The sequence below is a fragment of the Adiantum capillus-veneris genome, chromosome 16, assembly GCF_014529385.1.
Source record: "Adiantum capillus-veneris isolate H3 chromosome 16, ASM1452938v2, whole genome shotgun sequence".
NCBI lineage: Eukaryota > Viridiplantae > Streptophyta > Polypodiopsida > Polypodiales > Pteridaceae > Adiantum > Adiantum capillus-veneris.
The window spans coordinates 140,030,053-140,043,968 of NC_140946.1; the positions used below are offsets into that span (position 1 = coordinate 140,030,053).

Here is a 13,916-nt window from a genome sequence, read left to right on the forward strand (position 1 = left end):
GTTGCTAAGTCAGGATCACTCGATTGCTCTCTTAGCAAGGACATTGACATAGGGGCTTTTGCTTTTAACTCTCTTTGTTGCTCCGCCTTGCGTAAGCTCTCGACTTCCTTTTCCCTCGCTGCAAGGATATACCACTCAACCTCTTGCACTTCGGCAAGGCTTCTACCATCAGGTAATATGACCTCGGAGGAAAATAACTCTGAAGAGTCAGGAGATGCAGTGAATGAAGTATTCACGTACACATTCTCTAAGGGTATAGGGTCTACGTTGGTCACGAATGGAGAATTTACTTCCCCACCCCCCTCATTTACATCATTAGCTCCATGTTCGGAGCGAGTGGCTCTACTAAAGGTTTCCTTCAGGCGACTAAGCACGCTCGGCCCGAACGCGGGCCCATGGCATGCATGTCTTGGCTTGAGCTATTGGGATTAGGCATTGGGAAACCCTCCATGATGTCGTAGTCAAAGGAAGAGTCACTAGCCGCCGCTATGTTCGGGTCTTGGTTTGTACTACCTTGGGTCCCCGCCGAGGGCCCAGAACCTAAAGTAGGTGGATATTAAGAACTCGCGTAAGTCGAAATTTTCTCTAGTTACTCCATCTCTAGCACATGACCAGAGAGCAGATTCATGTGCCGTTGGCACCCTACAAGCGTCGGCGAATAACCTCAAAGGTTAACCGCTTACTTTTTTAAGCGTCCATTTTCACTCGTGTTTTTTACGTTTTTAATGTTTTTTAATGATCGATTTTTTTTATTAAAGTGTGTGATAGCTCAAAATGAGCGTATCACTCAGAGGGTCGCGGTGTGCTTTACAGGACAACGTTCGGTCACTTGAAACTGGGTTGGTCCTCAAAAAAGTCGATTTTTAGTTGCGTGTGAAGCTAAAATTCATACTTTTAAAGGGTGATAGATGCCTAAGCCTGAGTGTGAGCTTGGGGTTGGGTCTGGACTTGGGTATGGGATATATTCCCGATCTCGGTCCTACCTTTAATTGTTTTTTATTTTTTATTTTTTTCTTAAGGATAAGGTCACCGCGGCATGTGCGAGAGCACACACACACTCTACCTACCTACTTCCAACTAATACACCTACTGTTACACACTAACACACTCTATTAGCTCTCACAGATGTACTTCCTACTTACTGTACATTACATTACACAAAACAAACAACCTTAATACTAACACCTTACACAGAGAAAAAACACAGTACCTTTGAAAACTCCATTAACAAAAAAAATACATAGTAGTAACACAAAATCCTTCTTCTGAACACACACACCCTCCTTCCTTACCTTTCCTACAATTGAAATTGCACCCCAAAAAAAGCACAGAGTGCCATTCAAGCTTAGTGTATGACATGCCTGGGAAACGGCGCCAAAAATGTGCGCGTATGTCGCACGTGTCAATGCAAGGAACTTGCCGATACACTGTGCGCGAGCCAAAAATGGCTCCAAGAATACAACAAGCCTAAACTAGTAAGCTCAAAGATGGCGTTGGTATGTCACTCACCGCTATACGCTTCCTGTCGTGGAGGATTCCTCGCCGCGAAGAAGAGGGAGACGCCGCTACGCCGCGCTTAACCGCCTCGGGCCGTCGTGCCGCCGCAATGCTCGATCGCACTCTCTCTCTCTCTCTCTCATGCATACACACACACACACAAGGAGATGAAGAAGAAGAAGATGGAGATGGAGCAAAAGCACTCTTCAATTTCACAAATGAGAGAATGAGTGAATTTTAGGTTTAGTTGACTTTTATATGAGCTCTCCCCATTCACACTTGGGCGCCCATGCTTAGCCAACTAATCCCTTGAATGTTCCAGTTAGAGTGCACCTCTCATCGGCGATCACTCTTACCCTTTTCCTATTGGACTGACAAGCCCGATACCTGACTCTACCAAATAAATAATACGACGTCTGTCGTAGGTGATAGGAATGTGCGTGAGGGTTAACATGGAAAAACCATGAAACCCAAGAATGTTTCTATAATTGGAACTATGTTAGAGAGAGATAATACAAACCACATAGAGGGCAACAATTTCCAGCTCCTCCAAGGTACCAAGTAGGGCCATAACGCAATCCTAGGACAAGAAAAACCTCAACCTGTGTTGGGACATCAACCTCCATTACCCCAAGAAAATAGGGATATGGTAAGGATTTCTCAACCCATAGAACCACTTTCTGATCAGACAATACCTATGAGAGGGGATTTGATGGGAATGCATATCTCCGGAGGGACACGATCCATGGATAATTCCTGAAGAGATGTACGAGCCCTCATACATAGGACAGCCAACTAAAAACCATTACTTGATCGATGAAAATATGCTTATGTTCATGGCAAACCAGGTCTACAAATCTAGGGGGTATTCTCCTAGAGCAGGACAACCAATGGGGGCTCCACAAGCGTCTCCACCACTTGGAGGACCATGCTATGAATTTGGTGGTAATCATTGGACAAGAGTCTGTCCAAACAAAGGAGAATGGGTAAATTTTTTTGGATTCTGTGATGGATGTACCACGGATCATCTCATTCCACACTGTCCAAAAAACCCTGACAACAAAGGGAACGCAACCATGAAGAAGATGGAGATTGTACCAAGCTCAAGTGGATCAGAAACAGAACCAAACCTTTCGATAAACGCGGTATCTAGAACTCAAGCACATGAGGCTACAAGTAATGCCCAGCTAGTCAAATCGAGATAAAAAATTTGTCTGTCCGAACCCCTAGGAAATCCTGAAAGGCAGAACGAGACAAGATGAAAGCCAAAAGAGAAAAATAAAAAAATACATTGGAGACCAAATTACTACGAACAGAGGAACAATTGCAAAGGGAAAAAGACCTTAAGGGAAACAACGAGATAAAAAAACCATCGATGATACCATCGGGAGGATCTGTCTTGGTAGACAAGGTTTTTGAACCTTTGGATGCAATTTTAAAAGCTTACGATGCAAGGCTAAAGCCTAGCCAAATCCAAGAGGATAGGTGGTTAATGTACCCTTATCCGGACTATGAGAAAGAGAGATTAAAGATGTGTAAGGAGATCATCCAAGCCGCTCAAGCGCTTATGGAACCATTAGTTGGTACTGCTCCAAAAATTGAGGTATTAATCCGAGAAAAAACTCAAGAGTTAGGGGGGCGGGGAATTGAAAAGGAAGACCAACCAGATTCCATAAACAAAACACCATTGGATATGAGGGTGGCAGCCAATACAACAGATGGAATGTGTTCTCCAGCACCACTGCCAATTTCGGAAGTAGAAGGGAGATGGCCTCAGGAAATATGGGAACAGATCAAGAATAGAAAGGATGGAAGTGCTACACTTTTGTCAGCTCCCATCATGGGGATCCACTTGGATCAGGAGCTCTACCCAAATGAAATCAGATCACTATATGGCGATGCAAGTACAACGATATCGAAAGATCGTAAACGACAATCATTGAAGACTTTACCTTCATTTATTGGTAACCATGAAACCCGATCGGAGGTGAAGAAAGTACCATCTCAATGGAAGGCCAATCCTAAGATAATGGATACCAAAACTCTTTATGAGTTGATGTCATCCCCTATCCGTTGTACACTAACTCTATCAGAGTTATTGCAAATCAGACCACAACTTTGGGAGGAGGTCGGGAAAATTTTGAGAAAACTAGGGCTGATAATTTCGCATCCAATGATTCTCCAAACACACTGAAGACACAACCCTCAAAACAAACTAAAACATAAGCCAATACCCGTGAACAAGGTAGGGGATTGTTGTGAAGGTGAAGGAAATACTACCCTGCTGGTGGAGTACAAAGAGGTTAAGTTGATAGCAACATTGGATAGTGGGGCTGGAATAGCCATAGCTACCAAACCAATGTGGAAAAAATGGGAGAAACCTGCTCTCCAAAAGACTAGAATGAAACTTCAATTAGCAGATGGGTATCTGGAAAGACCAATTGGCATCCTAGAGTAGATTGTGGTAACCTCTTGCGGAATTGCATATAAGCACACGTTTGCTATTATGAATTTCGATGAGAGCATCAATTTTGACATCATATTGGGCAGACCATTCATGCGTCAGGTCAAAATGGTGCAAGAGTGGGGTTACGACTAATCTATCTAAGTAACAAGGATGTCACTACAAGAATTAGTGTCACAGATCATAGCTATAGAGATGTAGAACGAACCCCAGGAGGAGTCTTACCAAACGGCGAGCGAACATTCTCAAGCAAAGAAAAAATCGAGCTACTTTCTCACAAACATTGAGCTTTGTTATAAGAAACATCTCATGTGGCATTCTATCAGTATTGCAGTCACAAAATATTTTATTTGAGTTTTTTGGGCTTTTTTCCCTTGGAGAATTCATAAAAATAGAGTTAAATTGTAAAAAATGCCGATTAGTGGGAAAACTTTCCTAGGTTTGAATTTACGATAAAGGGAAATTTGTATGATTTTCCCTGGGAACATTGATGCCAACTCTCTAGACCAATCAAGTGGATGGATCTACTTCCATACCAAAATAGTTATTTGTACCAATTATGACCGCTATATCAACAATCGAGTGGATGGATCCCCTTCCATACCATAATATAAAACCTTATAGCATTAGGGACGTCTCCAAAAGACATTAGAACTACCATGGAATCTAACCATGACCCCAAACCACCTATCTTACCATGAAGCTCTCGGCTTTCTATAGTACAAAGTCACAACAAAGTAAAAAAAAATTCATTATTTGCATGAGACCAGACACAGGTTCTTTATCATCACTCCACAGCTCTGACTTGTCTTCATTCCCATGAAGATATTGCCAGGTGCCCTTCTCCCGCTTCTTCAAAATAATGTTAATCCGAGTAGGCCTAACAATGACACTACATTTCTCAGGTACGATAGCTTTACACAGACACAACACACCCACACGATAATCACCTAGGCGATAGTACTTGCCATCAATATTATGGACCTTCAACTCCAAGGATCTTGCCTTAAAATCCACATCAACGTCAATTTTCTCCTTGGAGGCCCCCTTGAAGAGAGAAATCTACGTTTTTTACTTTTCAACATCCTGATCCTAGCTAAAACTAGACAAGCTTTGTAACGAGTTCATGATCTTTGACTTTTTGAGGTGTGAAGTAATGTGGCCTTCCCTTGATATTGCGCAGACAAGGCTGCTACCATTTCTAATGTCTATATCTCAAAGGATATAAGACTCTACACATGAGGTCCCCGACGACGTCGTGTAGCTTGGTCAAGCAGAGCTTTGAGCTCTACCACGTTTTCTGAAATATCGGCAGCCATTGCAAGCTCCACAAGTCTCTCTCTCTCTCTCTCTCTCTCTCTCTCTCTCTCTCTCTCTCTCAACCAAAAAAAAACTATCGAAAATAGTCCGCGCTGGCGCGGACTATTTTTAATAGTTTCTCTCTCTCTCTCTCTCTCTCTCTCTCTCTCTCTCTCTCTCTCTCTCTCTCTCTCTCTCTCTCTCTCTCTGCGCCGGCATAGGCCAAGAAGGGCGGACACACTGGAGCTCTTGAGCGTAGAGCCCAAAGATGCGAATAGCTACTTGATACAGCCGCTGCAGGCGGTGACGCGGTTCGCCCTCACACCCTTGGTGAGGGAGTACAACGACTTCACCCCGCCACAGCACGTCGATGTCGATGAAGGCGTCGATGTGGTTCCTGTAAGGTAGCCTGGACACGAAAACAGCTTGCTTCGCACTGTCCCGCACGAGATTGCCGCCTCCTCCTTCTTCGCAAGATTGCCCGCCACCACCAAACATTTCCAAAAAAATATTCATGCACAGATGGCAATAGGTACAACACTCTCAACCTTAGAGCATATATCAAGCAGTTGAACTAAATAAACCCTTGACTAGCTGTAGCTGTTGAAGCCGATCACACAATTGCATTTGCAGCACTTGCAATCCCTGGCCACAAGTCTGCGCACTCCTTACCAATAGGACCAGTAATTGGAGATCCTTTCATCTCTTCCTTAGGGTTTACTAGTATGGCAGCTCAAATTTGAGAAAACAGTGAATTAGAGGGAAAGACCCGTTCTCTCTTTAGAATTTTTTGCTAGTGGTGCATGTGTCTTCTCTTTATCGATAGTGCAGGTGGCACCCTCTCGCGCCCTCTCATTAACTCCTCACACACGTGGTTTTATAGCAAAACGAGCGAGGGCAAGCCTCCTCTCCCATTGCAAGACCACAGAGGCTGCGTGTATGTGTGTGAGAGACGCTTTGCTGAACAGCATCTCTCTCTCTCTCTCTCTCTCTCTCTCTCTCTCTCTCTCTCTCAGGGTGCGCACATGCACCAGCCACCACAGCATCCCGGCCGATGGAAATTCCATGCTGGCCCACCACTGTTTTGGACTGTAGCAGATCGTTTCTCTATCGCGTTCATCGAAAAGTGCGTGCCCTCCCCTAGCCGTTTGCAACTGTAGCAAAGCGGTGGCTGCCTAAACATGGTAGATGACGCCCGCACCATGAGTCCAAACTCTGCACAATGGTCTGCGCCAACGTCATCTAACTCACCGCCTGTTGCTTAGCCTCCATGTGTGCACAATAACGACCAATGGCAGGCCGGTGATGCTGTTGCCGCCATGGCATGTGCGCAAAGTGGGTGATATCGGTCGGTGGTTGGCTGCGGCTGTTGAGACTGGCCTTGACCCTGCATGTGCGCAGGCTCTCTCTCTCTCTCACTCTCTCTCTCTCAATGCGTGTCAACAGTGCCATGCTTTTGGCACCTTGGTAGTGCTGTAGAGTTGAAAAGGAGCGAGCCAAAAGCTCACATATCTTCTCCTTGTAGACCGCCCATGCAAAGATTCCTCGAACAAGCTCTTGTCTGGCTTGCTTCAAGCTTGCCATCAGAAAGAGGAAGCTTTGCACGTCTTCATGGCATGAGAGGCTCTATTCTTCTAGTTGAAGGGGAGCAAGGGTGCAAGAAGGCAGTGGGGGAAGCAGGTGGACACGCGTACGCTCGCGACAGTCAAGTCTGGGAGGGATAGGAGTCCGGGAATAAAGGGGAGGAATTGACTTTCTTTTTGAGTGAACTAGTATGACGGCAAGCATCACTTTCTTAAGGAGATCAGGCTTTCCTTTCTTAACAGTGGCCATCACCATGTCTCCCACACGCCCTTGACGGAGATAACGTACAAGTTCTTGGCTACTGTGTTGTCTGCACAGTTGCAACTACTCCTACAGGAAGACCGACGAATTGAGCTGGGTGGCAAGCACACTCTATTGCACAAACTTGTTTCCTGACGACCCTCTACGCCCTCGCTTCGACATGGAACAAGAGACTCTCTCTCTCTCTCTCTCTCTCTCTATATATATATATATATACACCAAAAGCTTTAAAAAAAAGCAGTTGAAACCAGTCCGCGCCGGCACGGACTGGTTTCAGCAGCTTTTTTTTAAAGCGTTTGGGAGAGAGAGAGAGAGAGAGAACTTTCTTGACGACCCTCTGCGCCCTCGCTTTGACATGGTTGCTGCGGCACCAGAAAGAACAAGAGAGTCGACGACCCTCCGCGCCCTTGCTTCGACATGGTGGTCACTGCGGCACCAGAAAGAAGTCTCTCTCTCTCTCTTTCTCTCTCTTCCCTAAAAGTTTAAAAAAAGCTGCCGAAAGAGAAAGCCCTAAAGGTTTAAAAAAAGCTGCCGAAAGAGAGAGAGAGAGAGAGAGAGAGAGAGAGAGAGAGACGTGATGAGCGTCGGCATGGTAGGTAGAGACGTAGCCTATTATCAAGAGGATGCATGCTGGAACAAGTCCGCGCTGGCGCGGACTGGTTCTGACATGTTTTGCAAGGGCAGAGACTATTGAGAGAGCGAGCCAGATGGAGCCACAACGCGTCATACAAATATAAGTAGTGTCCTACAGTTGTTACCGTCAGGCGGCTACCCCTTGCAAGGACCACGAGGTCATGAGACAGTGTGCGGGAAAAATCATTTTTTCAAATATACAAAATTCCTTTCCTTGTTTATTGCAAGAGGAAATTTCAAAAAATTAGGGTATCTTTTTAGATTTTTACACTATTTTTTTCTATTCTGGGGCGGCATTTTTCCTTTTTCCCATGCCCTCAACGGGCATTTTTGAAATTGAAAACTGCACGATATTAAGCTGAGACACATTTTTCCCGAACACTGTTCAGTCAGAGAGAGAGAGAGAGAGAGAGAGAGAGAGAGAGAGAGAGAGAGAGAGAGAGAGAGAAAACCTATACCCATGATATGCCATTAGCCTTTTGATTAATGAACGTAGCCCATGATCAGGATGGGAGGATGCATGCTGGAACAAGTGATCCGCGTAGGCGAGATGGGTTTTGGCACATTCCACAACGGTGGAGACACGGGAAGGGGGGTGGCTACATCCCATGCTACACAGTAGAGGATAACTTGGAAGCAGTTATAGCGCATGTCTCTCATTACTTTGCGGTCAAGTAGCATGTGATGTCTCATTACTCCACATTCAAGTATTGATCACTAATATTGTTACTCCATAACGGCTCCATCTAGTTGCTCACTTTCTTTGACCATCTACTCCGAAAGGCATGTGGTATATGCTCCTTTTGTGTCCAAAATTTTGGCTTTGGCGTGATGATGACACTGGTCACCCTTTTTCCATGGAAGCATCTCTCCTTCACAATGCATCATCCCTATCATGCATAGCGCAAGCTTGAGCTCCATCGCCCCATCTCCAACTACCCAATGCATTCTGCTTCCACCCTCGTCACTAGCATTGTATTCTTCTCTTAATGATGGATTGCATGAGCAACGGTTTTCTACTGCACACATAGCTATCATGTCAACATTTGGGTAATGATTGATATCTGCATTGGAGTGTTCATTGTGCTCATCTTTGTCGCTATGTTGTCTCAACTCCAGAAGCAAATCTATGAAAATAGAGAAAACTCTCTCTTGATTCCCATTGTAGGAATACTAGCCGGAAGTCCTCAAACAGGCCTCGTCCATCCATTGACAATTTTGTTCAAAAAAATGGTGGTTCAGGCAAGTCAAAATATTGAAAAGGATGTGGAAGATTGGATACTAGAGTAAATCATGCAATTAGTTGGGCTTCAGAGTCTCCTTTCTTTGGTAGCTTGTTGGTAGAAAGGTAACATGATTGTTGGGATGACTTATCTATGCCATCAAAAATTCAACGAGAAAGCATGAGAGCTCCTAGAAGCCTACATGTCGCAACAAAAAAGAACATGCCTATTAGCCTCATAAGAAGGTCCTTCATGTCAACCCCTAAAGACTTTGCACTTCTATAAGGTTCTAACATGCAATGCTTTTTGTTGGTCTGTATGCACGTTTTTTTTCCACTTAATGCAAGGAAAGAATTTCAAGATTAGCCAAGCGTCGGTTGATGAGGAAAGGAATTTGAAATGAGAGGGTGGGAGACCTTAGCTATCTATGGTAGCACTATTGCTTTGGGCCAAAGACTGGAGACACATTATTGCGAGGTCCTTTCACTTTGTCAAGAGAGCATAAAAAGCTTTGGCACATAGAAAAATAATACGGGAGAGCATGTTTATGCTATTTATCATGAGGTTTCTTAGTTCTACAAGGTTGTTATATCTACTTCTCCAATATAGAGCAATGTTTGTTCCATCAGTATTTATCGAAGAGGATCTCCAAGACAACATCCATCACTAGATAAGTCTAGTTGATATCATTAGATGCCTACCATTGCATACCAACATTACCATCGCGCTTAGTCAACCTCAAGAAATACAAAATTTTTGTGAGCTTCCATTACAATATGATGGATATATTGCTTTTGAGATGCCACCACAATGTAACAACTCAAGCATGTATGGTAAGGAGCAACAATTTGATGGGAACTCTTGGACAAAATATGTGACTTGCAGTAGGGACTTATTTAAAGGTGTGATACGCTTTAATAGGTGTTGGGTAATTTCCTTTTGAGTTGAGGCGTTGGGTGGTGGAGTCCAACAAGTCATGATTATTTTCTTCAATATAGCTTGCGCTTGCATCAATTTTTCAAGGGTGTTTCTCATATTTTCTCAGAAATTAGCTTTGCTCGGTTTTCTTTGCTCGTTGATTGGAAACCCCTCCCAGGAGAAGACTTGAACTCCAAAACTGACCAAGAAGGGGGAATACCGGCTTTGGCTGCAGAACAAAGCTGACCAGTGGATAGAAGAATCTTCCGAAGGTGGAAGTTAAAAAAGGGAAAATTGCATTCTTGATAGGACTACACAAGACGAGGCATATATACCAAATCCTTTTTCAGAAGAGATGTTCAAACCTTTTGGATGGCAACAAATACTAGCCACTGTTGATGTTCGTGTAAACGAGGTGACCCTAACCAAATTCTGCACAATGAGGAAGGATATGATATCATTCCATTACAGATGTTGGGTGTCATCCTAAATTTGAAATTAGGAATGGAAACTGATGAGGAAGGGATTGCCGAGTGCTAACGCATAGTGGATGAGATCTCCGTAAGAGACCTTGACCAAATGGACGAAGATGATTTCCAGGCCTCGACTGATAAGCTGTTAGAGAACAACACAAACCACGAGTTGTCTAGTATCTCAAGTCAAAACATCAAACGGAAGGATCGTCTAGTGATCTACTATGATTTGCCGAACCAAAATACTCAAATACAAAGTAGATATTGGAACCAACGGAAAAACAACCGAAACAAGCCCAACAAAGACTTAGTATCTCTATTAACCAACAAAACACAGTACTTAAGGTTAGTAGAAGCAACTAACTACCTCAAAGAGGTACATGAAACTTGATTCAACCAAACCAAAAACAAAAAGGAAGAACACACAAAAACCAAAAAAAGAGAGCAATTTTGAGAAATCGATGAAGTTGTCCAAAATGGAGCGCAACCTTCATAGTATAAGAATATACTATTCAAAATAGGAAAATTGTGGTGCAGAAACCCAAACGAGATACCAAAGAACCAGGAACTTCATATGATGGGCCTGAAAAAGCCAAAATGCATCAACTTAGCAAAACCAGGCAAGGAGCCTAAACTGGCATACATTTCCACAGACCTTACTGACAAAGAAGAACGACTTCTAGTTGATACAATCAAACAATACAAAGATGCCTTTGCATGGTCATACAAAGATCTAAAAGGGGATAGATCTTGAGATTTGTCAGCACACGATACCCCTTAAGAGTGATGTGCCAAACCATGTAGACAACATCCTTACACATACAATGAGACTTTTGCCAAGAAAATTAAGGAAGAGATAGACAAAGTGAAGAATGCCGAGTTTATCTACGAGATTGAGCACACGGATTGGGTGTCCCCTATTGTGGTAGTACCCAAAAAGAATGGCAAACTGCATGTCTGTGTAAACCTCAAACAGGTAAATGTAGCCACCATCAGGCATAACTATCCACTACCAATAACGGATCATGTTATTGAGAGGGTAGCAGGGAAAGAGGCCTATAGTTTTTTGGATGGGTTCTCAAGCTACAATCAATTGACAATTAAAGCAGAATATCAGCATAAGATAACTTTTGCAACAGAGTGGGTATATTTTCCTACAGGGTAATGCCTTTCGGCCTGACCAATGCCCCTGCTACTTTCCAAAGACTAATGAGTCATGCATTCAAGGAATATCTCAGACGATTTCTAGATATACATGGATGATCTTTGTGTTCATTCTCGTCGAAGAAGTGACCACATAACTCATCTATCAAAAGTTAGGAAAATTCTTTGAAAAGTGTAGAATGTATTGTATTTGGTTAAACCTGGAAAAATGCGTCTTCATGGTAAAACAAGGTAAAATTTTCGGCCACATTGTGTCCAAAATGAAATTTCCACTGATCAAGAGAAGGTACAAATAATTTTTGCACTCCCGAGACCAACGAAGATGAAGGAAGTGCAGGCATTTATGGGGCATTGTGGGTACTACCGACGTCTCATATATATGTATGTTGTAATAGCTAAGGCATTGTACACCCTCATTGCTATGTTCGAATGGATGGAAAAATGCGAGCAGGATTTCCATAAATTGAAGCAATAATTAATTTTTGCTCCAATTTTGCAAGCCCCTGACTAGAGCAAAATCTTTCATGTTCATGTCAATGCATCAACCTATGCCATAGGATGCATACTAGCCCAGCCAAAGGAGAAGAAAATGGATTTCCCATTTTCTACTCTAGTCCACAGCTAAACAATGCAGAGAAAAACTATACCACTACAAAAAGAGAAGGTCAGGGAATGATATATGCTATCAAAAAATTCAGACACTACCTTCTTGCAAACAATTTTGTTTTCTTCGTGGATCACCAAGCACTGCTATATCTAGTAAACAAACCTTGCAACATTGGAAGAATTGTTCGTTGGTTTATCCTATTGTTTGAGTTTGACTTCACAATAGTCGTAAAAAAGGAGACTACACACACACACACAAGCAGATCATCTTTCACTTGTTTCATGGAGAAGCACCTGAAGGTGTTGATGATGATCTTCCCGATTCACATCTATTTAACATCAAAATAATCCCGAGATGGAGCAAAGAGGTCATTACTCTACTCACAATCGGATCATTATAGATATAAAGACAACCATCAATTATACATCAAACACAAAATCTCCAGCTTTTAGCAGGACAACTGTACAAACACGGTAAGAATGGGATATTGAGACTATATGTACAACCCGAAGAATCCACCTGCTACCTCAAACATGCTCATATACAAAATCTGGGATTTCACATTGGAGAAACATAGACAAGCCAATAGCTAAAGAGACTGAGTGTCTATTGGACAAACATGGAATATAGTGTCCATACATATGTAAGATCATGTGATACCTATACAAAACAACCTCCAATGGAACACGCCACCCTATTTTGAGTAGTACAAGCACCCAAATGGAGCACTCACATAGCCGAGTAATTAAAAAACAAGACCTTCCCCGAGGGATGGGGCAAGGCACAAATGAAAACTATAGAAGAAGAGGCCAAACACTATCTGCTCATTGCCAACCAATTGTATAGGCAAGAAAAAGACAAACAACTACGGTTGTGTGCTACAAAAATCAAATATTATGTTATCTTAGAACAAGCACACTCAAGACAGCCAAGGGAGCATTTCCTTGCTGATAAAATGGCAAAGCTCGTGCTACATTCAGGCATATGGTGTCCGACCCTATTTATGGATACAGAGACCTATGTCAAACGATGTGATGAATGTCAACACACAAAACCACCCCTATGGAGAGATGATATGTCACTAAGGCCAATGATGGGGGTAGGTGCTTTCACCAAATGGGGCATTGACTTCATTGATCCCATCATACCGGCAGGATATAGGTCGCATACACAATACATCACTGTAGCAACAGACTACATGACAAAATGGACGGAAGCAAAGGCAACCCAAAAAAATGATGCACAAACTACAACTCAGTTCCTTTTCAAACACATCTTTACGAGATATGGACTACCCATAGAAATAGTGAGTGATGGGGGAACACATTGTTTAAACAACGTCATTGAAAGCCTTCTTGACAAATTCATGGTGGTCCATCGCAATCAACACCCTATCATCCGCAAGATAATGGCCAAGCTGAGAGTACCAACAAAATCTTATGCATTATACTCACCAAAATAGTCAGTGACTCAAGAAATGATTGGGATCAAAATCTACACATAGCATTATGGGCTTACGGAGTAGCTTTCAAAACTTCTATCCGGACGACTCCCTTTAACCTGGTGTTCGGGATTAATGCGATCCTATCATTGGAATTCTTAATCAACACTCTACGAGTGGCGACACAATTAGGATGGATGGGCCATGAGCTATTAGAAAGACTAGACACCGTGGAACAATTAGATGATCTGATTTAGAGCGATAGCTGGGATATATGCTCACAAAAAACAAATGAAAGCTTTCCATGATCAACACATGATTAGCAAGGAGTTCCAAAAAGGGGATTACGTTT

At 42.9% G+C, this 13,916-nt stretch overlaps 1 pseudogene; it reads right to left on the reverse strand.

Annotated features, from left to right (window-relative positions):
* Window positions 1-4,675: 4,675 nt before the first annotated feature.
* LOC147439964 (uncharacterized) lies at window positions 4,676-5,280 on the reverse strand (annotated as a pseudogene).
* Window positions 5,281-13,916: the final 8,636 nt, after the last annotated feature.